At 36.8% G+C, this 23,122-nt stretch overlaps 1 protein-coding gene across 4 annotated transcripts in view; it reads right to left on the bottom strand.

Annotated features, from left to right (window-relative positions):
• The window catches only part of SHOC2 (SHOC2 leucine rich repeat scaffold protein), a 102,076-nt gene that overhangs the window by 56,468 nt on the left and 22,486 nt on the right, over positions 1-23,122 (bottom strand). Inside the window, exon 1 of one of the 4 annotated variants that reach the window (XM_068548536.1) lies at positions 11,019-11,083. The exons of the other annotated variants lie outside the window; for them this stretch is intronic. The gene's annotated coding sequence lies outside the window, so the exon portion shown is untranslated. Of the gene's footprint in view, positions 1-11,018; positions 11,084-23,122 lie in introns of those variants that run through there. 4 annotated transcript variants of the gene reach the window in all.

Raw genomic sequence — 23,122 nt, 5'->3', positions numbered from 1 at the left:
TAGATGCCCATTAAGCATTTACCACATAAATGAAAGAACAAATGAAAAAACCCAGATAATAATTTTTTAGAATTCCTTCCTCTTTAGTAAATATAAATGATCAGTTTCAAAATACCTTTTATACCTCAGTAAAACAAAAACTAAAATGAAAAATATAGAAGGCACAATATAGAACTGTGTCATTTCCCACACCTATCAAGAGTTACCACTACAATAACAAGATACAAAGGATTTCATTGAGTGATATTATGACATATACTATTCAACTTAAGAGACTTTTGTTTATTTTAAGATTGCTTCTGTCACAGCTGTTTGTCAACTTGTTTGGGGAACACTGAAAAACAGAAACAGAGGGAACAGAAAGGCAGAGAATTTTAATAAATTTTTTTCATATAATTGAAAACAATTATCCTAAAATATCTTTTATATCCTGCAAGTACTGACTTGAAAAGATTACTTTTTGTCTCATATTTCTAATCCATTCATTACTATTCCCTAGAATTAAGGAAACATTCTAATTATGAATTCAAAAACTTCTGTCCAAACTCTGGACCTGAAAGGAAATACTGCCAAGAAAACCCCAAGGGAGATGTGAGGAAAGAGAAAACAGTGAGTGTTTTTTACATAAAAAGGACACTATCATCATCTAAATAAATTTTTATCTACTTCTCACTGGGCACCTGAATTAATGATGCCATGCATAAAAGATAAAATTAACTAGCAACATATTGTACTAATAAGTAAGCAAAGCAGACTAATGCAGAAGGAAAAAAAGAACAATGCTGAATTACAATGAACTGATATGCTCAATTTTTTTAAAATGAAAACATTCCAATTCATATATTCCTTAATTTTTTTCATCCTATAACAACAAGTAGAAATCTCTGGGAAACCTAACAAAATAGTGAGTAACCTTAGCTGAAACCTGCTTGACACACAAAGGGAGCAACATACTGAAATCCATAGCTTGCTGTTTCCTTTATGTAAGGGGAACAAAGTCTCATAAATGGAACACTCTTAGTCTTTTGGTGCTAACCAGCCTCTAGTCATAAGTCACTGGCTTCATGTTGGTTTATCCTCTCAGTTTTTAACCTTCCACTGATTATATCAAATCTCTACTGTCCATATTATACATGAGGGCTAAGGTTTAAATAAACTTAGCCTTTTCTCATGCCATTCTCAAGTCACTAAAGTTCCCAACACTTCTCCCCTCTACCCACTAGAGTTCTGTATTGCATTCTCCTTTGTGTTCACTGTCTTCAGGCTCAGTCATTTTCCCATGTGTCCTCACAATGTAAGACTCTTACACTCCAGGGCTGCCAATCAATCAATTCTTAACATCTTAACAACTTGGGTCACAAGTCCCACTTTTGGATCTAAGCTTGCTGTTAATTTCTCCTTTGACCACCTCAGCATTTCTTAAACCAATTACCTCTTCACAGTTTTAATTTTAAATCCTAAACAATAATCCAATCTCTACACCAAGTTTTAGCTTTTCCTATTTCTTTTCCCTCTGGCTTCCTCGAATGATCAATTCCCAAGCATCTCAAACTCCCTGTTAGTTCTTATTGTGCCCAATCCCCACAACTCTTACCATATTCTTAACTTTCACTAGGCTATTACGTAAGATTCCAAATTCATCTCCCTGACTATAAATTCTAAACAGCAACCCCTTCTCCATCCCAACCAGTGATGCCAGACTAAGCATCTTCAAGCTAAATCACTGATTTGAAGTCACTCCCCTACTGAACACACACACAAATTAAGTACACATACATATACCTACACATATGTATAAACACACATTAGGTTTCTCCATAATCAGGCTCCCATCTATCTTTTCCATGTTTACCTTTTGTACCCTTAATACACTCTCCATTCCAGTCTTACCATACTATTGACACAGTAGGCTTAAAATGCTTTCATATACCATATCTTTGTTCGGACTACTCCTTCTATGGGGATGATCTTTTCCTCCTCTCCACATTTACTCCCTAGTCTCCCTGGCCATACCCTGTATACACTATCCTCATCAGTATTCTGTTTCCTGAAAAGAAGGTACTGCTTCCTGTATCCATACCTATATTCTTGCTGTTTCCTCCTCTGCTTGTATGTCTTCCCCATTCACACCTGTTCCTTTTCCAGGCACCACCTTTCCAGATGAACCCATAAACATCTTTTGAGACTTCTAGGAATCACTTTCGCCAGAAAGTCTTTCTTATTTTCTTCTGATTAGGCTAGGTATCTAGCCTCCTCCTCCTGGGAGGAGCTCTTATGAATGTCTGTCACTATATAACATGATTTTTAAAAACATTACTGGTTTTATTTTAAGTTCCTAAGTAAATCTTTACACTTCAAATTCTTGTTAACTTTCACAACAGCAGTATACTTGTCTTTTATATATTCTCTTTGTTCCTTTTAGGATCTGTGTTTTTCTTATTTCTTTAGTAAAATTGTAATAACACTGTTGAGTGTCAAAAAATTAAGCACATCTATTCTGCATCCTGAACAATTCAATACTAAAGCAACTGAATGTTGCAGAGCAAGTTGGGCATCCACCCGAGTGATCATGGGAGGTAAGAAATCAAAATGTCCCACAGCAGAAAGAGTCAGAGCCCAAGCAGATTAAAGAGGATATAAGTATAGAAGATCCACTGCATCTTAGATTTCAGAGCCTGGGTGAGATGAGAAAGACAATCCCACAAGGGGCAGCTCAGTATAGGGTATCAGAGCCTGAGCAGGACAGGATGGGTATCAACATGTACTGGCAACCCACAAGAGGTATTAGAGTTCAAGTGAGGTGGGGATGGGTATCCTCATAGGGAGATGGCTCAGCATGGAGAATCAGAGTTTTATTGGGATGAGAAGAGCATCCACAGGTGGTGACAAACCAGTGTGCGATACTGGAATCTAAGAATGGTGAGGAACATGTCTACATGGAGGGGTGGGTGATTAAGGGGTAGGTGGCATGGCATGGAAAGTTACGAGTCCAAGCAAGGTGAAGAGGTCATCCACACAGAGTTGTCTGGCAGGGGGAGTCAAAGTCTGGGTGAGGTGGAGTGGAGGAGGACTTCCAAACATGGAGGCCTGTCAGCACAGGATGTCAAAGCCAAGTGGAGGTGACATCAGAGAAAACAGTATGGTAAGTAACTCTGAAAATTCTCTCCTCCATAAAAACAGCAAGAAAACTGGCAAAAACAGTTGGAATAAACTCTATCAGAACTCTCAAAATTAGCCAAGAGCTTGCACCCAGGATGCATTTACAGAAAGAAAAAGAAAGCAAGCATCTCAGTAAGAACAACAAGCTTTGTGACATTTTAACTTGCCCTAGTCCCTTCCCCTGCTCTCCAAATCCATGACAGCCTTGAAAAATTACAGTCCACATTCCCAGCTCAGCTTAGCAGACACCAGACGGAACAGAACAAAGCTGGAGCTCATACAAAGCTTCATTCACCAACAACCCCTCCAAATTATCACTATTTGACCTGTCTGGTGGCTGCTGGAAAGACCCCATTTGCAACACTATCTGTATTTAACTTGACTCAGAACTTACTCAGAGCAAAAGACCTTTTCCCCAAGAGACGTTTGTTGAAAACAATTACAGGCGAGTATTTTATCCTCACAGCTGCTTAAGGCAGTGAACAACAGTTGGGGCAAACAGACTAATCAAAAAGCTTGAAAGGAAAATCCGAGAATGAGATATCATAGGAACTTTGAAAAGCTCCCACGTTCCTGGGAATCTAGAAGCTTATGTACATACTTAATGCTATGTGCATGGCTAGAGCTGTGTGTATGCTCAGCAAAGACCTGAGAAGGCCCCAAGGTATCACTTTTGACAAACTAACTTTGGAGCTGTGTACAAGCAGGAAGCAACAGCTAAGGCAGTTAATTGCCTGGATGAGTGCTGAAGGTATGCCCTAATACACACAGAGTTCTTTGGCAAAGACTGGGAGATTTACTGGTTTCAGGCATTTAAAGAAATCTCTGCCCAATCATTAGCCAACCACTAAGCTAACCAAATAGTGACTTCAGTGGCCACACGAAACAGAATTAGTTCAAAAAGTTACTAAACCAACAGCAACCACAATAAGCAGGAACAATAAACACCCCCAGAAAGGGGGCAAAATCTAATTTCCATAATTGCCACATTTTGTTATTTAAAGTGTCCGTTATTTGGACATTTTTATGCTATCTAAGATGTTCACGTTATTTAAAAGTACATTTAGTATTTTAAATGTCCAAACATAGTTTTTCAATAAAAAATTACAAGATAGGCAAAGAAATAAGAAAGAATGGCCCAAACACAGGAAGAAAAGCAAACAACAGAAACTGTCCCTAAGGAAATTCAGACGTTGGACTTACTAGACAATGACTTTAAGCCAGCCATTTTAAATATGAGCTAAAAGAAAACATGTCTATAGAACTAAAGGAAGGCAAGAGAAAAATGTCTCACCAAACAGAGAATGTGAATAAAGAGGAAAAAAGTTACTAAAAAAATAAAATTCTAGAGTTCGAAGTACAATAACTTTGAACTCTAGAAATGAAAAATTCTCTAGAAAGGTTCAACAGCTGATATAAGCAAGCAGAAAAAACAATGAACTCAAAATAGGTCAATTGATAGTATCCACTGAGGAACAGAAAGAAAAAAGATAGAAGAAATAGAAAGAATAAAGAATGAAGAAAGAGTATCAGAAATCTACGCACACCATCAAGTAAACATTTTAAATAACAATACACATAAATAGAATCCTGGAAGGAGACAATGAGAGAAGGTGGCAGAAATACTGGAAGAAATAAGGGCCAAAAATTTCCTTCCAAGTTTTGAAGAAAAACATTAACCTACACCTCCAAGAAGCTGAACAAACTCCAAGCAGAATAAACTTAAAGAGATCTACACATAGGCACATCCTTACCAACTGCTAAATGACAAAGACAAAAAAAAAAAATCTTGGAAGCAGCAAGAGAAGCGACTCATCATGTATGAGACATAAAAAGATTAACAGTCACTTCCACAAGTCATTTCTTTTCAGAAAACATGGAGGCCAAAGGCAGTGGGAAGACATATTCAAAGTTCTGAAAGGAAAACCAAACAAACAAAAACAAACTGTCAAGAATTCTATATGCAGCAAAACTACCCTTCAATAAAGGTAAAATTTAAACATTCCCAGATAAGCAAAAACTAAAAGAATTTGTTGCAGACCTGCCCTACAAGAAATGCTAAAGTGAGTCCTTCAGACTGAAATGGAAGGGCACTAGACAATAACTCAAATACAAATAAAGAAAGAGCACTGGCAAAACTAACCACAAAAATAAATATAAAAGACACTATAAATGTATTTCTTGCCCATAGCTTTTTTCTCCTATCCAATTTAAGAGAACTGCACAAAGCAATAATTATAAATGTGTTGATGGGCACACAATGTACGAAGATGTAATTTTGTATGACAATAACAGCAAAAGGGGGGGGAGTGGAGCTACCTATATAGGCACAAAGTTTAAGTAGACTGTTGAAATTAACTTGGTTTAATCCAAACTAGATTCTTATGACTTAGTATGTTAATTGTAGGACAGCCACTAAAAAACGACAAAAGAATTTTAAAAGTACTCTAAAAAATATCTAACACAGAAGAAGACAGTGATGGAGGAATAGAGAAACAAAAAAGATGTGACACACAGAAAACAAAGTAGCAGGGTGCAAATTCTACCTTATCAATAACTAAATGTAAATAGATAAAATTAAACCCTCAAATTAAAAGGCATTAGTTCGTAGAATGGATTAAAAAAAAAGTGATCCAACTGTATGCTGTCTACAAGAGATACAGTTTAGATTGAAACACATGAATAGATGGAAAGTAAAATGATGAAAAAAGGTATACCACACCAATACTAACCAGACAAAACAGACTTTAAGACAAAAATTATTACTAAAGACAAGGAACATTTTATAACAATAGAAGGGTAAATCCATCAAGCAGATAAAACAATTACAAACACATATGCACCTAATAGAGCATCAAAATATATTAAGTAGAAACTCACAGAATTGAAGGAAGAAAACAGATGATTCAACAATAATAGTGACTTCAATACCCTACTTTCAATACTGGGTAGAACCAGACAGAAGATCAACAAGGAAATAGAACACCTGAACAACACTATAAGCCAACTAGGCCTAAGAGACATTTATCAATACTCCACCAAACAACAGCAGAATATTCACACTCTTCTCAAGTGAACAGAAAACATTCTCTAGGACAAACTATATTTTGGAACATAGAACTTTAAGTTTCTGTAAGTAAAATGGAAGATACATTCTCCAACCACAAAGTAATAAAATTAAAAATCAACAGAAGAAAGAAATCTGAAAAATTCACAAGTATGTAGAAATTAAAAACCACATTCCTAAATAATCTATGAAAAAACCACAAAGGGAATTAGAATCCCAAGCAGATGAGAAGAGTGTCCACACAAGAGGGTGTCCAATTCCCTAGCAAAGGAAGTCAGAGCCCCTGTAAGCCAAGGAAGGTGTTACTAGAAGTGGCCTGATATGGACTATCAAACCTGAGCCAGGTAAGGAGAATACATAGCTCTACAGACCCAGGTATTTGGCAGACATTTTCTCAAAAATGAAGGAAGTGAGCCCATCACTTCATAGAAAACAACTGAGAATATTTGTTGCCAATGACAAACTTAGAGTTAAAAACAAAAATCAGAACTTTAGAAAACACGTATCCTCTATCATGAGCTTGAAAAGCTACTCAATATTTAAAGACTTTTCTGATGAGATCAGCGGCATTATTAACAAATGGGGATTTTTTAAATATTGTACTATAAAGTGTGCCAACGTTTAGGGAATCTACATAACTCAATAAACCAGTATTTTCCAGTTGACTAATTTATGATGATTTGAAAATCACAAATGGGTAACAGAGCCACTCAAATTACAAGATAAATGAATGAACCATTTTTTAATGGAATGAAAAGTCCACAGGTTGGCACTGGAAAAGCTGAACATCCATAGGCCAAAAGGAAAAGAAAAGAGGAGAGGAGAGGAGAGGAGAGGAGGGAGAGGACAGGAGGAGGAGGAGGAGGGAGGGAGGGAGGAAGGGAGGGAGGGAGGAAGGAAGGAGATAAATAAAAAAAGAACCTCAATCTAAATCTCACACTTTACAAAAATTAATTAAATAAAAGCTAACTCAAAATTATGATTTTTTTAGATATAAAATGTAAACCTATAAAAGTTGGAGAAGTAAAGAAATGAGAAAATCTTTGGGACCTAGAGCCAGGTGAAGATCTCACAGGCATGACACCAAAAGTACAACCCATAAAAGAAAAAGATTGATAAACTGAACTTCATTAAAAATTTAAAATTTTGCACTGCAAAAGACCCTGTTAAGAGGATGGAAAGACAAGCTATGGGAGAAAATATTTGAAAACCTCATATTCAAAAAAGGTCTTACATCTAAACACATAAAGAACTCTCAAAACTCAACATTAAAAAAACAACCCAACTGGAAAATGGGCAGAAGAGAGATGTAAACATTTCACCAAAGAGCAGATACATATGGCAAATAGCACAAGTAAGATGTTCAACATCATTAGCTATTAGGGAAATGAAAATTAAAACCACAATGAAATATTACTACACTCTGTCAGAGCACCTTAAATAAATAAAAAATAGTGATAACATCAAATGCGGACAAGAATGCAGAGAAGTCAAATATCTTTACTGCTGGTGGGAAGGTAAAACAGAGGTGAATACAAAAATTCTGAAAAAACAGTTTAGTGATTACTTATAACTAACCACATACCTACCATATAATCCAGCATTTCACTCTTTGGCATTTACCTCAGAAAAATGAAAACTTGTGCTCACACAAAAAACCTGTACGCTGGGACTTCCCTGGCAGTCCAGTGATTAAGACTCTGCACTCCCTAGTGGTTAAGAGTCTGCCTGCCAATGCAGGGGACATGGGTTCGAGCCCTGGTCTGGAAAGATCCCACATGCCACAGAAGCAACTAAGTCCATGCGCCACAACTACTGAGCCCGCGCGCCTAGAGCCCACGCTCAACAAAAAAAGCCACCGCAATGAGAAGCTCGCGCACCTCAATGAAGAGTAGCCCCTGCTCACCGCAACTAGAGAAAGCCCGCAGGCAGCAACAAAGACCAAACGCAGCCAAAAATATAAATAAATACTCCGTGCTCCCAATGCAGGGGGCCTGGGTTCAATCCCTGGTCAGGGAACTAGATCCCACATGCCGCAACTAAAAGATCCCACACGCCACAACTAAAGATCCTGCACGCAGCAATGAAGATCCTGCACATGGCAACGAAGAACCGGCGTGCCGCAACTAAGACCCTGCACAGCCAAATAAATAAATAATTTTTTTTTAAAAAAACCTGTACACCAATGTTCATACCATTTATTTGTAATCGCCCACACACACCCAAAAAAGGAATCAATCCAAATGTCCTTTGGTGAGTGAATGGTTAAACTCTGGTACATTCACACAAGGTAACACTACTCAGTAAAAAAAGGAATGAGCTACTGATATATGCAACAACCTGGCTGGATCTCAAGGCTGTTAAGCTTAATGAAAAAGTCAATCTGAAAAGTTTACATACTTTATAATTCCATTTATGCAACATTTTTGAACTGATGAAACTATACAGATGGAGAATGGAACAGGAATTTTCAGGGGATAAGGACAAGGTAGAGAGGGAGAGTTCCTCTGAGGTGATGAAATCATTCCATATCTTAACTGTGAATCTATACGTGGGATAAAAACATGCAGAATCATAGATACACACAAAAACACCTAAAAAAAGGCAAAAAACCGAATATGGTCTTATAGTCCAGTTAACAGTATAGCATCAATGTCAGTCTCCTGGTTTTGATATTGTACTCCAATTATATGAGATGCTAACATTAAGGGATGCTGAGTGAAGTGTTATTTTTGCAACTTCCTATGAGTCTATCATTATTTCTAAAGAAAAAGTTAGGGGGAAAAAGTTCATTAATATAGGTTTAAATTCTACATTGCAGTTAATCTTCAAGAAATTATTTATCACTGCCATTTTAAACCAGTTATCATTGAATACCTTCAATTACCTAAAAAGGCTATTAAAATATTCCAACTACATATATGTTTGAGGACTGATTTTCTTCATATTCTTCAGCCAAAATAACATATTGCAACAGACTGAAGCAATTATGAGAATTCAGCCATTATTTGTTAAGGAAGACATTAAGGAAATTTGCAAGAAATGTGAAACAAATCCACTTGTTGTGAAAAGTAGTTATTTTTCATAAAAATTTTTATTTGTTACATGTAATACGTCTTTTAAAAAATTAATTTTTAAATTCCTTGATTTTAATTTCTAATACAGTAAATATGAGCAAATATAACCCTTACATAGGTAAGTTCTGAAGTTCTTAATTTTTTAAGACTGTGAAGTTGTTCTAAGGCCAAAACGATAGAGAACTGCTGCTAAAATACTCAGGGATGATGGAGCATCAGATGAACAACTTACTCTCAATTAATTTGGGGAAAAACAGGTTATTTTACTGAACTCCAAACTTCTAAGTTTGTGATCATTTAACAACTTTTAAAAGGGTAATTAGAAGTAACAGAAACAAAATAAAAGAACAGGCTACAGACTAGGAATAGATCTTTGTAACTCATTTCTAAAAAAGGATTTGAGTCTAGAAAATATAAAAAAACTTAGCAGATTTCTAAGAAAAGGCAAATACTGCACTAAGAAGTGGGCAGGCAATTCACAGAAGATATTTAAAAGGCCATTAAATACTCAATAGCACTAGTAATTAGAGAAATATGAAAAGCTATAACTGCCATCAGGTTAGGTGAAAAAGTCTGCTAAAACCAACATGGGAGAAAGTGGAGCTGTGAGAATTCACACTCTGCTGGTAAAAGTATCAATTGTCAAAACGACTTTGGAGAGTAACTTGGCAAAAATTTGATGAATTAGAAAATGTCCAAGTAAACCCATCTGATCTATCAATTCTACTTCTAGGTATTTACAGTATGAAAACTTCTATATTTGCACAAGGAGCCACTGCGGCAAGGTTACACTACCCAATGGAAAAATAAATCACTACACCTAAAGGAAGCAATAGAAACAGATCTCAGAAGAGATGGTAAACAATAAAAACAAAAAGACAAAAAACAGAAAATTCCTTCCAGAATTAGCTCAAGATAGCAGAGTAGAAGGATGTGCACTCACCCCTTTTTATGAGAACACCAGAATCACAAATAACTGTTGAACAACCATCCACAAAAAAATGCTAGAACCTACCAAAAAAGATATCCTACATCCAAAGACAAAGAATAAGCCACAACAAGACAATAGTGGGTGTGCAATCGTGATAAAATCAAATCCCATACCCATGGGTGGGCAACCCACAAACTGGAAAACAATTATACCACAGAAGTTCTCCCACTGGAGTGAAAGATCTGAGCCCCATGTCAGGTTTCCCAGTTGCCTGGGGGTCTGGCAACAGGAGTCGTCGTCGCCAGAGAATCTGGCTTTGAAGACCAGCAGGATTTGATCACAGGACTTCCAAAGGAATGGGGAAAACAGAAACTCCACTCCTGAAGGGCACACACAAAGTCTCGTGTGAACCAGGACCCAGGGGAAAAAAGCAGTGACCCCTTAAGAGACTGGGCCAGACCTAACGGCTAGTATTGGAGGATCTCCTGCAGAGGCAGAGGGTGGTTGTGGCTCACTGTGGGGACAAAGACACTGGCAGCAGCAGTTCTGGGAAGTACTCATTGGCTTGAGACCCTCACCTCCCGGAGGCCACCATGAGCCCCACCAAACAGCCTGTAGGCACCAGTGCTCGGTCAGGCCAAACAACCAACAGGGAGGGAACACAGCCACACCCATCAGCAGACAAGTGGGTTAAAGTTTTACTGAGCACAGCCCTACCCACCAGAGGGACAAGACCCAGCTCCACCCACCACCTCTTCCCCCCAGTCAGGAAGCTTGCACAAACCTCTTAGATAGCTTCATCCACCAGAGGGCACACAGCAGAAGCAAGAAGAACTACAATCCTGCAGCCTGGGGAACAAAAACCACAATCATAGAAAGTTAGACAAAATGAAACAGCAGAGGAATATGTCCCACGTGAAGGAACGAGATAAAACCCCAGAAAAACAACTAAGTGAAGTGGAGATAGGCAACCTTCTAGAAAAAGAATTCAGAATAATGATAGTGAAGATGATCCAGGATCTTGGGAAAAAAATGGAGGCAAGGATCAAGAAGATGCAAGAAATGTTTAACAAAGACCTAAAAGAACAAAAGAACAAACAGATTAACAATACAGTAACTGAAGTGAAAAATACGCTAGAAGGTATCAATAGCAGAATAACTGAGGCAGAAGAATGGATAAGTGACCTGGAAGACACAATGATAGAAATCACTGCTGAACAGAATAAAGAAAAAAGAATGAAAAGAAATGAAGAAAATCTAAGAGACCTCTGGGACAACATTAAAACACACCAACATTTACATTATAGGGGTCCCAGAAGGAGAAGAGTGAGACAAAGGACCTCAAAATATATTTGAAGAGATAACAGCTGAAAACATCTCTAACATGGGAAAGGAAACAGTCACCCAAGTCCAGGAAGCACAGACAGTACCAGGCAGTATAAACCCAAGAAGGAACATGCCAAGACACATAGTAACCTAAATGACAAAAACTAAAAACAAAAAATATTAAAAGCAACAGGGGAAAACAACAAATAACATACAAGCGAACTCACACAAGGTTATCAGCTGATTTCTCAGCATAAACTCTGCAGGGCCGAAGGGAGTGGCACAATATATTTAAAGTGATGAAAGGGAAGAACCTACAACCAAAAATACTCTATGTAGCAAGGCTCTCATTCAGATTTGACAGAGAAATCAAAAGCTTTACAGACAAGCAAAAACTAAGAAAATTCAGCATCACCAGACCAGCTTTGCAATAAATGCTAGAGGAACTTCTCTAGGCAGGAAGAGACCAGCAACTTTAACAAACCTTGTACATATACAGACTGCTATATCAAAACCTCATGGAAACAACAAACCCCAAAACTACAATAGATACACACACAAAAGAGGAAAAAGCAACCCAAACACAACACTAAAGATGGTCATCAAACCACAAGAGAAGAAAACAAAAGAGAAAAGGAAGAAAAAAGACCTACAAAAACAAACCCAAAACAATTAAGAAAATGGCAATAGGAACATACATATCAATAATTACCTTAAATGTAAACGAATTAAATGTTCCAACCAAAAAACAAAGAATGGATACAAAAACAAGACCTGTATATATGCTGTCTACAAGAGACCCACTTCAGACCTAGAGACACATACAGACTGAAAGTGAGGGGATGGAAAAAGATATTCCATGCAAATGGAAATCAAAAGAAAGCTGGAATAGCAATACTCATTTCAGACAAAATAGACTTTAAAATAAAGACTGTTAAAGAGACAAAGAAGGATACTACATAATGATCAAGAGATCAGTCCAACAACAAGATATAACAATTGTAAATATATATGCACCCAACATAGGAGCACCTCAATAAATAAGGCAAATACTAACAGCCAAAAAGGGACAAACCAACAGTAACACAACAATAGTGGGGGACTTTAACACCCCACTTTCATCAATGGACAGATCATGCAGACAGAAAATCAATAAGGAAACACAGGCCTTAAATGACACATCAGACCAGATAGACTTAATTGATATTTATAGAGCATTCTATCCAAATGCCACAGAATACACGTTCTTCTCCTGTGCACAAGGAACATTCTCCAGGACTGACCACATGCTGGGCCACGAAAAGCAAGCCTCGGGCTTCCCTGGTGGCGCAGTGGTTAAGAATCTGCCTGCCAATGCAGGGGACACGGGTTCGAGCCCTGGTCTGGGAAGATCCCACAGGCCGCAGAGCAACTGGGCCCGTGAGCCACAACTACTGAGCCTGTGCGTCTGGAGCCTGTGCTCCGCAACAAGAGAGGCCGCGACAGTGAGAGGCCCGCGCACCGTGATGAAGAGTGGCCCCCGCTTGCCACAACTAGAGAAAGCCCTCACACAGAAACGAAGACCCAACACAGCCAAAAATAAATAAATTTTTAAAAAAAAAGCAAGCCTCAGTAAATTTAAGAAAATTGAAATCATATCAAGCACCTTTTCCAACCATGATGCTACGAGATTAGAAATAAACTATAAGAAAAAAATGTAAAAAGCACAAACATGTGGTGGCTAAACAACATGCAACTAAACAACCGATGGATCACTGAAGAAATCAAAAAGGAAATCAAAAAATACCTAGAGACAAATGAAAACAAAAGCACAACGATCCAAAACCTATGGGATGCAGCAAAAGCAGTTCTAAGAGGGAAGTTTATAGCAATACAATCTTACCTCAGGAAACATGAAAAATCTCAAATAAACAACCTAAACTTACACCTAAAGCAACTGAAGAAAGAACATCAAAACCTGAAGTTACTAGAAGAAATCATAAAGACCAGAGCAGAAATAAATGAAATAGAGACAAAGAGAACAACAGTAAAGATCGATGAAACTAAAAGCTGGTTCTTTGAAAAGAAAAACAAAATTGATAAACCTTTAGCCAGACTCATCAAGAAAAAAAAAAGGAAGAGGACTCAAATCAATAAAATTGAAAATGAACAAGAAGTTACAACTAACACCACAGAAATGCAAAGGATCATAAGAGACTACTACAAGCAACTGTATGCCAATAAAATGGACAACCTGGAAGAAATGGACAAATTCTTAGAAAGGCACAACCTCCCAAGACTGAACCAGGAAGAAATAAAAAATATGAACAGACCAATCACAAGCACTGAAATTGAAACTGTGATTTAAAAACTTCCAGCAAACAAAAGTCCAGGACCTGATAGCTTCACAGGTGAATTCTATCAAACATTTAGAGGAGAGCTAACACCTATCCTTCTGAAACTGTTCCAAAAAACTGCAGAGGAACGAAAACTCCCAAATTCATTCTATGATGCCACTGTCACCCTGATACCAAAACCAGACAAAGATACCACATGAATAGAAAATTTTAGGCCAGTATCACTGATGAACACAGATGCAAATATCCTCAACAAAATACTAGCAATCCAAATCCAACAATATATTAAAAGGATCATACAACAAGATGAAATGGAATTTATCCCAGGGATGCAGGGATTTTTCAACATCCGCAAATCGATCAGTGTGATACACCACATGAACAAATTGAAGAATAAAAACCATATGATCATCTCAACAGATGCAGGAAAAAGCTTTTGACAAACTTTAGCACCCATTTATGATAAAAACTCTTCAGAAAGTGGGCATAGAGGAAACATACCTCAACATAATAAAGGCCATATACGACAAACCTACAGCTAACATCATACTCAACGGTGAAAAGCTAAAAGCACTTCCTCTAAGATCAGGAATAAGACAAGGATGTCCTCTCACCACTTCTATTCAGCACCATTTTGGAAATCCTAGCTACAGCAATCAGAGAAGAAAAAGGTATCCAAATTGGAAAAGCAGTTAAAACTCTCACTGTTTGCAGATGACATGATCTATACATCAAAAATCCTAAAGATGCTACCAGAAAGCTACTGGAGCTCATCGATGAATTTGGTAAAGTTGCAGGTTACAAAACTAATATACAGAAATCTGTTACATTGCTATACACTAACAATGAAAGATCAGACAGAGTAATTCAAGAAACAATCCCACTTACCATCACATCAAAAAGAATAAAAAACCTAGGAATAAACTACCTAAGGAGACCAAAGACCTGTACTCCAAAAACTATAAGATGCTGGTGAAAGAAATCAAAGATGACACAAACAGATGGAAAGATACACCATGTTCTTGGATTGGTAAAGTCAGTATTGTCAAAATGACTATACTACCCAAGGCAATCTGCAGATTCAATGAAATCCCTATCAAATGCCACTGGCATTTTTCATAGAACTAGAACAAAAAAATCTTAAAATTTGTGTGGAGACACAAAAGACCCAGAACAGCCAAAGCAATCTTGAAAAAGAAAAACGGAGTTGGAGGAATCAGGCTCCCTGACTTCAGACTATACTACAAAGCTATAGTCATCAAAACAGTATGGTACTGGCACAAAAACAGAAATATAGATCAATGGAACAGGACAGAAAGCCCACAGATAAACCCATGCACCTATGGTCAATTAATCTATGACAAAGGAGACAAGACCGTACAATGTGTAAAGACAATCTCTTCAATAAATCTGCTGGGAAAACTGGACAGCTATGTGTAAAAAAATGAAATTACAAACATTTTTAACACCATACACAAAAACAAGCTCAAAATGGATTAAAGACCTAAATGTGAGACTGAACACCATAAAACTCTTAAAGGAAAACATAGGCAGAACACTCTCTGACATAAATTGTACCAATATCTTTTTCAATCCATCTCCCAGAGTAATGAAAATAAAAACAAAAATAAACAAATGGGACCTAATTAAACTCAAAAGCTTTTACACAGCAAAGGAAACCATAAATAAAATGAAAAGACAACCCACAGAATGCGAGAAAATATTTGCAAATGATGTGACGGACAATGGATTAGTGTCCAATATTTACAAACAGCTCATGTGGCTTAATATCATCAAAACAAGGAATCCAATCAAAAAGTGGGTAGAAGACCTAAATAGATATTTCTCCAAAGAAGATATACAGATGGCAAGAGGCACATGAAAAGATGTTCAACATCACTAATTATTAGAGAAATGCAAGTCAAAACTACATTGAGATATCACCTCACACCAATCAGAATGGCTATTATCAAAAAATCCACAAACAGTAAATGCTGGGGAGGGTGTGGAGAGAAGGAAACCCTCCTACACTGTTGGTGGGAATGTAAATTGGTACAGCCACTATGGAGAACAGTATGGAGGTTCCTTAAAAATTAAAAACAGAGCTACCATATGATCCTGCAATCCCACTCCTGGGCATATATCCAGAGAAAAACATGGTCCAAAAGGATACATGCATCCTGATGTTCATTACCACATTGTTTACAATAGCCAAGATATGGAAGCAACCTAAATGTTCATTGACAGAGGAATGGATAAAGAAAATGTGGCACATATATACAATGGAATATTACTCAGCCATAAAAAAGAACGAAATAATGGGCTTCCCTGGTGGCACAGTGGTTGAGAATCTGCCTGCCAATGCAGGGGACACGGGTTCGAGCCCTGGTCTGGGAAGATCCCACATGCCGCGGAGCAACTGGGCCCGTGAGCCACAACTACTGAGCCTGCGCGTCTGGAGCCTGTGCTCCGCAACAAGAGAGGCCGCGATAGTGAGAGGCCCATGCACTGCGACGAAGAGTGGCCCCCGCTCGCCGCAACTAGAGAAAGCCCTCGCACAGAAACGAAGACCCAACACAGCCAAAAATAAATAAATATATTTTTTAAAAAAAAGTAAAGATGAGTGTTCCAACCCCCCAGCATAAATAATTAAAAAAAAAAAAAAAGAATGAAATAATGTCATTTGCAACAACCTGGATGGACCTAGAGACTATCATACTGAGTGAAGTCAGAGAGACAAAGTGAAATATCGTATGATATTGCTTATACGTGGAATCTAAAAAACAGATGCAAATGAACTTATTTACAGAACAGAAACAGACTCACAGACTTAGAGAACAAACTAATGGTTACTGGGGGGAAGGGTGGGGAGAAGGGATGGTTACGGAGTTTGGGACTGACATGTACACGGTGTTATATTTTAAATGGATAACCAACAAGGACCTACTATATACAGGGAACTCTGCTCAATATGTAACAACCTAAATGGGAAAAGAATTTGAAAAAGAATAGGTATGTGTATATGCATAACTGAATCACTTCACTGTACATGTAAACTAACACAACATTGTTAATCAACTATACTCCAATATAAAATTAAAAGTTTTTTAAAAAAAGACAAAAAAATATAAGTTGCAGAATGGTAAAGAATGGTTCCATGTGTAAAAAGTTTCAAAACATACAAATTAATGTATATGGTCTGTGAATACATACATACATACATTTATACACAAAGGATTGAGAAACATCAAATTTGGGATGGTGGTTTCTAAGCTGTAGCTCAGGGTAAAGACGAGGTAAGATAGTATGCTAACCCAATGTTTGACAAGTGGATTTCATAGAGTCCAAAGTTATGTTTTCATTTTGAAGCAAATGCTCAAATGAACCTTGAGTTCCTCTCCTGGCTGTCTGAAAGATCTAGAAAGACATATTCACTAGTTATTAGAAGAATATTTATTCAACAAATACAATGAGAAATAATGTTATATCTATCAAATTGATTAAAAAATAAAAAAGAACCATGCTGGTGAGGACACAGAGAAAGTTACACCCTCACAGACTGCTGATGGGCATACAATCCAGTAAAGACTTTCTGAAAATGTGGCTTCTTCGTAATATGATTGACTTGGCACTTTTTGTTTGTTTGAAGAAAAATATAAATGTATGTGAGAGTTACACATCTGTGTAGGAACACAGAAAAAAATAAAAGAATATACTCTCAAACAGTTCATTTAAGTGCTTACCCCTCTCTCTGGAAAAGACACTGGAGTTGGAGGTTATGAGAGAGAGATAAGAAGAGGAAATGCCAGGGAATGAGGTAAAGAAATGGAAGTTGAGAGCAAATCATAAAGGGCCATGGATACTGAGCTAAAAGAGTTTGGACTCTGTCACAAATTCTTCATCTAGGATCTTACAAGCACCACATGGAGGACAGTGATGAAACAGATATGCATTCTGAACCTGACTTATCTGGAAAGGAGGTTATATGTCTGCATGTGCCGCAGTCTAGCAGTACTGAAGGAAGACAGATCTGTCATCAAGACTTCAGCTAAACCCTTTCCCAAAAAGCAAATCTCCACTCCCTCTGCTTTTGCCTCCCCAGTCCTAATGGTGTAAGACTTGTTACCTCAGCTTAGATAGGTTGAGAAGTTTATCAACTATGATCACATGATTACCTTTGATTTCCAGAGTAACCCTCTGTGAAGCAGGCACCCCAGGAGGGTTATTCTCATTAACAGATGAGTTAACCAAGGTTTATGGAAGTTAAATCATTTGCCCAATAGCACGGTGGGAAACTGACAATAACACCACTAGAGGTAGCAGCAGTGCTAAATGCTTTTTAGCTCATATCTCATTAAGTCCTTGCAACAATTCTGAAGCAGATAAAGTCCATTTATAGATAAGGAAACTAAGGCTCAAGAGCAATCAAACAACTTGTCAAAGACCACACAGACCATAACTGGCTAAGTCACAAGACTAACATAGTTCTGACTCCAAAACCCTTGTCTTAACCAATATACTATTTCAGAATACATTAAGTGGTTATACATAATCATGTAAATAAGCAGGATTCGACACATGAACCAAGGAAAATTTCTGACAGAACAAGACTTGAAAAGGTAGGACTGCTTTCTATAGTCTGAAGAAATGCTGAATAAAAAAAGCCAAAACAGAAAATCTAACTATCTTTAAAAAATTATCCCCCCCAACACAGATCACACTAGTAGTTTACTTAGCAATCTGGCATTTAAAAGGTAAATTTCTTCCAATAATATATTATTATATGTCTATATGCATAATTCATATAACCTCAAGTTCAACGAGTTCAATTATTTTCTACTGAGTGGTATCTTTCTGAAAAGTATGATAAAAACAATATATTTTATAAATTAATTTGAATTCAGTACCTTAGAGTTTAACTCTACAACCATTTAGGCCAACTTTTCCATTAACAGAATATATAAATAAATGTTTCAATAACTGACCACTAGGAAGTGATGATACAGCTCAATTTAGAAAAGAAACTGACTCAGGCATCCTTGGCCCATGCACTAATCATTAAAAACTAGCACTGACTATTCCCTTACAGTAATATTGTCATATGATCCAGCAATCCCACTCCTGGGCATATATCCAGAGAAAACCATAATTCAAAAAATACACGTACCCCAATGTTCACTGCAGTGCTATTTACAATAGCCAGGACATACAAGCAACCTAAATGTCCATCAACAGAGGAATGGATAAAGAAAATGTGGTGTGTGTGTGTGTATATGTATATGTGTGTGTATATATATATATATATATACACACACATATATATACACACACACACACACACACACACACACATACAATGGAATACTACACAGCCATAAAAAAGAACAAAATAATGCCATTTGCAGTGACGTGGATGGACCTAGAGATTGTCATACTGAGTAAGTCAAAGACAAATATTATGATATTGCTTATATGTGGAATCTAAAAAAATGGTACAAATGAACCTATTTACAAAACAGAAATAGAGTCACAGATGCAGAAAACAAACTTATTGTTACTAAGGGGGAAGGGGGGGAGGGATAAATTGGAAGGTTGGTATTTCACATATACACACTACTATATATAAAATAGATACCTAATAAGAACCTACTGTACAGCACAGGGAACTCTACTCAACACTCTGTAATGATATGGGAAAAGAATCTAAAAATGAGTGGATGTATGTATACGTATAACTGATCCACTTTGCTGTACAGCAGAAACTAACACAACATTGTAAATCAACTATACTCCAATAAATTTTTTTAGAAGAGTACATGCTTATTTTTTAACTATTTTTCTCTTGTCTAGGATAAAGGGAATTATTCAGATAAATGAGGGGGGAACTGGATGCCCAGAGACTTTAGGAGTTCTAGCTACATTAAATTTGACCCACCTTATAATCTAACTCAGTCTCTACCCTGTATTCTCATGTTAAATGTACATATCACCTAGCTAGTTTCTGTCTCTAAAGGATTTTGGTTAAAAGTAGTATCGAAAAACAAATGAAATTTTAAAAAAAAAGAAAAGCATAAGATCTGGAGCTGTGGGTTTGGGTTCCAAATCCCTTGATTAATTACAATGTGATTTCTACTTCCCTTACATTTCTAGGTCTCAGTTTATCTGAAAAAATGAGTTTGGGGAGATACATGATCTCATAGGTACCTTAAAGCTCTAAAACTCCTACTGCTAAGTCTTCACAGAAAGTAGTTCCAAAGACCAATTTTGGGTGTTCAATACATAGTAGGATATTTAAGAATTACCTTCAGACTGGAAAATTCATTCTAACAAAATGTCCAGGTCAAAAACCAAACCCTTAGAATTACAGAAAAGATACTTCCAAAATTAAGTGTGTTCTGATTATATTTACATTCTGGGACAGTAGTTACCATCTATATATATTAAAAAGCTTACTTGGTCCACATGGCTATAGGTAATCATAGCTGCAAATGTTTTGAAATACCCTTACAATGTATTAATCACAATATGTTCTGTAATACAGTCTCAGCATTTCCCAAAACGTATTTCTACAACATCTAGTTCCATGGTCAAATAGGTTTAGAATAAGATGTGTTTCTGCTGTCTGACAGCAGAAATTATTGGTTTTAATATAATAATGTACTCTTTTTTTTTTTGGCTGAGTTGTGTCTTCGTTGCTGTGCGTGGGCTTTCTCTAGTTGCGGCAAGCAGGGGCTACTCTTCGTTGTGGTGCACGGGCTTCTCATCGCGGTGGCTTCTCTTGCTGTGGAGCTCGGGCTCTAGGCGCGTGGGCTTCAGTAGTTGCAGCACACGGACTCAGGAGTTGCAGCATGCAGACCTTAGAGCATGTGGGCTTCAGTAGTTGCGGCACATGTGCTCAGCAGTTGCAGCTCACAGGCTCTAGAGCACAGGCTCAGTAGTTGTGGCTCACAGGCTTAGTTGCTCCGCAGCATGTGGGATCTTCCCAGACCAGCAATCAAACCTATATCCCCTGCATTGGCAGGCGGATTCTTAACCTCTGCGCCACTAGGGAAGTACCTAGTATAATAATGTACTCTTAATGAAGAATATAATATATGAGATTTCCCAATTTATTTGCATCAGAAAACCTTTTCTGAGGAATATCTGTATCTCATAGTTTCAAGTGAAAAGCACAAATATTTAGCAGTAAATAAAGGTCACTTTTAGACAAATTAGAACACTGATAGAACTTTACAGAATTATTTTTAAATTTGATATTTAAAAAACACTGGATCAATAATTGGAGTAACAAAGACTTAAAACTGAAATCTCCAATAATCTACCAGGCATTGTAATTCTCTGTAAGGGTATTAGAATGAGCTTTTGTATCTGGGGCTAACAAAGTAATATATTCAGTCACATAGGAATGGGGTGGAAAAAATACCTACCTTCTCTGAGCTGTTACCCTGCTCCTGCTAGTAGACAAAGGGTAGGTAAAACAGAACTGGGTCAAATGAATATATGTTCAAATCACAGAACAGAAGAAGCTTGCCCACTAGCTATCAAGATTTTTCAAACATATTTCTTTTAATAGAGTCATTAAGTGAGGAAAATAATTGACATTTCCCTTGAAAAACAAGATGCCATTCAGAATACCAGATTATTCCAGAACTAGCATGTATTATGCCAAAAGACTTAAAATAAAAAATTCTAGTGGTACCAACTAAAGTACAAAAGTTCAATTTTCAGATTCAACTGAAAAAGGAATCAACATCTAAATAAACTAAAGAACTAAAGAGCACTCTAATTCCTAACTAGAGGCATTAGTTTCTAGTCTCATTTTTAATGCTTTATAATGTACAAGGCTTCAGAAATATAAATTAATACAATCAAACTCAAATGTTTGTGTTTTTTTAATTTAAAAAAATTGATCTAAAAGAACCTCTGTAAATGAATTGTTTTCAACTTTCAGAAAACTACATCAGTACATATTTTATTCCTTGTACTTTTTTTTTTTCAACTGACAAAATAACTTTAATGACCTCTAAGTTTAACATTTAACTCTAAAGTCTATGATTTAACCACATAATGAAGGCTACTAATATAAACACTATATATATATATATATATATATACACATATATACACACACACATATATATATATATATATATATATATATATATACATGTATATATCTTTCTTGACATTCAAGAAAAACCTGCCATGTTAACTTTGGAATTCCTATCTACAAATACCATGGTAAATATAATTCCCAAAGATCATAAAGTACCACAAAACCAAAACAAAAAAAAAGTAGACGTATACTTGAATCTCAATGAGAATACTGTATATGCAATGGAGTAACATATGAGCTAATGAATAAAAAAGCTCATTCAGTGTGAGCATGGGGTGGAGGTTTAAATTAAAACTCATACCTCTTGTAGTGCCTAAGACTCAAATTCTTGCCCTAGCAAAACTTGACAAATTACTACATTATACTTTTTAAGGGACTGTATGAAAATCACCTATAATTGAATAAGATGCTGACCATTAAATCCACAAATGCCAAGGATTTTCTATACAGACATGCAGATTTCTTCAAGTTTGCTTGAATAATTCCTGTAACCACACTTTTATTTTAAATCTGTGGTCCATTTGCCCCAGGTCTTCCCTGCCTCACCCTAAAAGTACAAAATACAGCTAAGTTACCATCCTGCTATTTCCTGAATTCCACCTTAATTTTCTCCAAATATTATTAAGCCTATTTTTTTTTTGGAGTACAGTTGCTTTACAATGTTGTGTTAGTTTCTGCTGTACAGCAAAGTGAATTAGCTATATATATATATATATATATATATATATACACACACACACACACACACACACATACATATAACCCCTCTTTTTTGGATTTCCTTCCCATTTAGGTCACCAGCGAGCACTGAGTAGAGAGAGTTCCTTGTGCTATACAGTAGGTTCTCATTAGTTATCTATTTTATACATAGTAGGGTATATATGGCAATCCCAATCTCCCAATTCATCCCACCCACCCCCATTCCTTGTACTTTAAAAATTATCTTAATTCTGACAAAATTGGACCTACAGCCCTTATGATTTTTGGTTTAAAAATGGCAGGGTAAAAAATGATGTGACCTCTTTCTCTTGAAAAAACCTCAAAACTAAGAAAACAATGAGAAATAGAAATACAAACTACACTTCCATCCTTAAGCACACTAGGAGACAT

This window comes from Eschrichtius robustus, chromosome 7 (genome assembly GCF_028021215.1).
Source record: "Eschrichtius robustus isolate mEscRob2 chromosome 7, mEscRob2.pri, whole genome shotgun sequence".
Classification (NCBI taxonomy): Eukaryota; Metazoa; Chordata; class Mammalia; order Artiodactyla; family Eschrichtiidae; genus Eschrichtius; species Eschrichtius robustus.
This window is presented reverse-complemented; position numbering and strand designations above follow the sequence as displayed.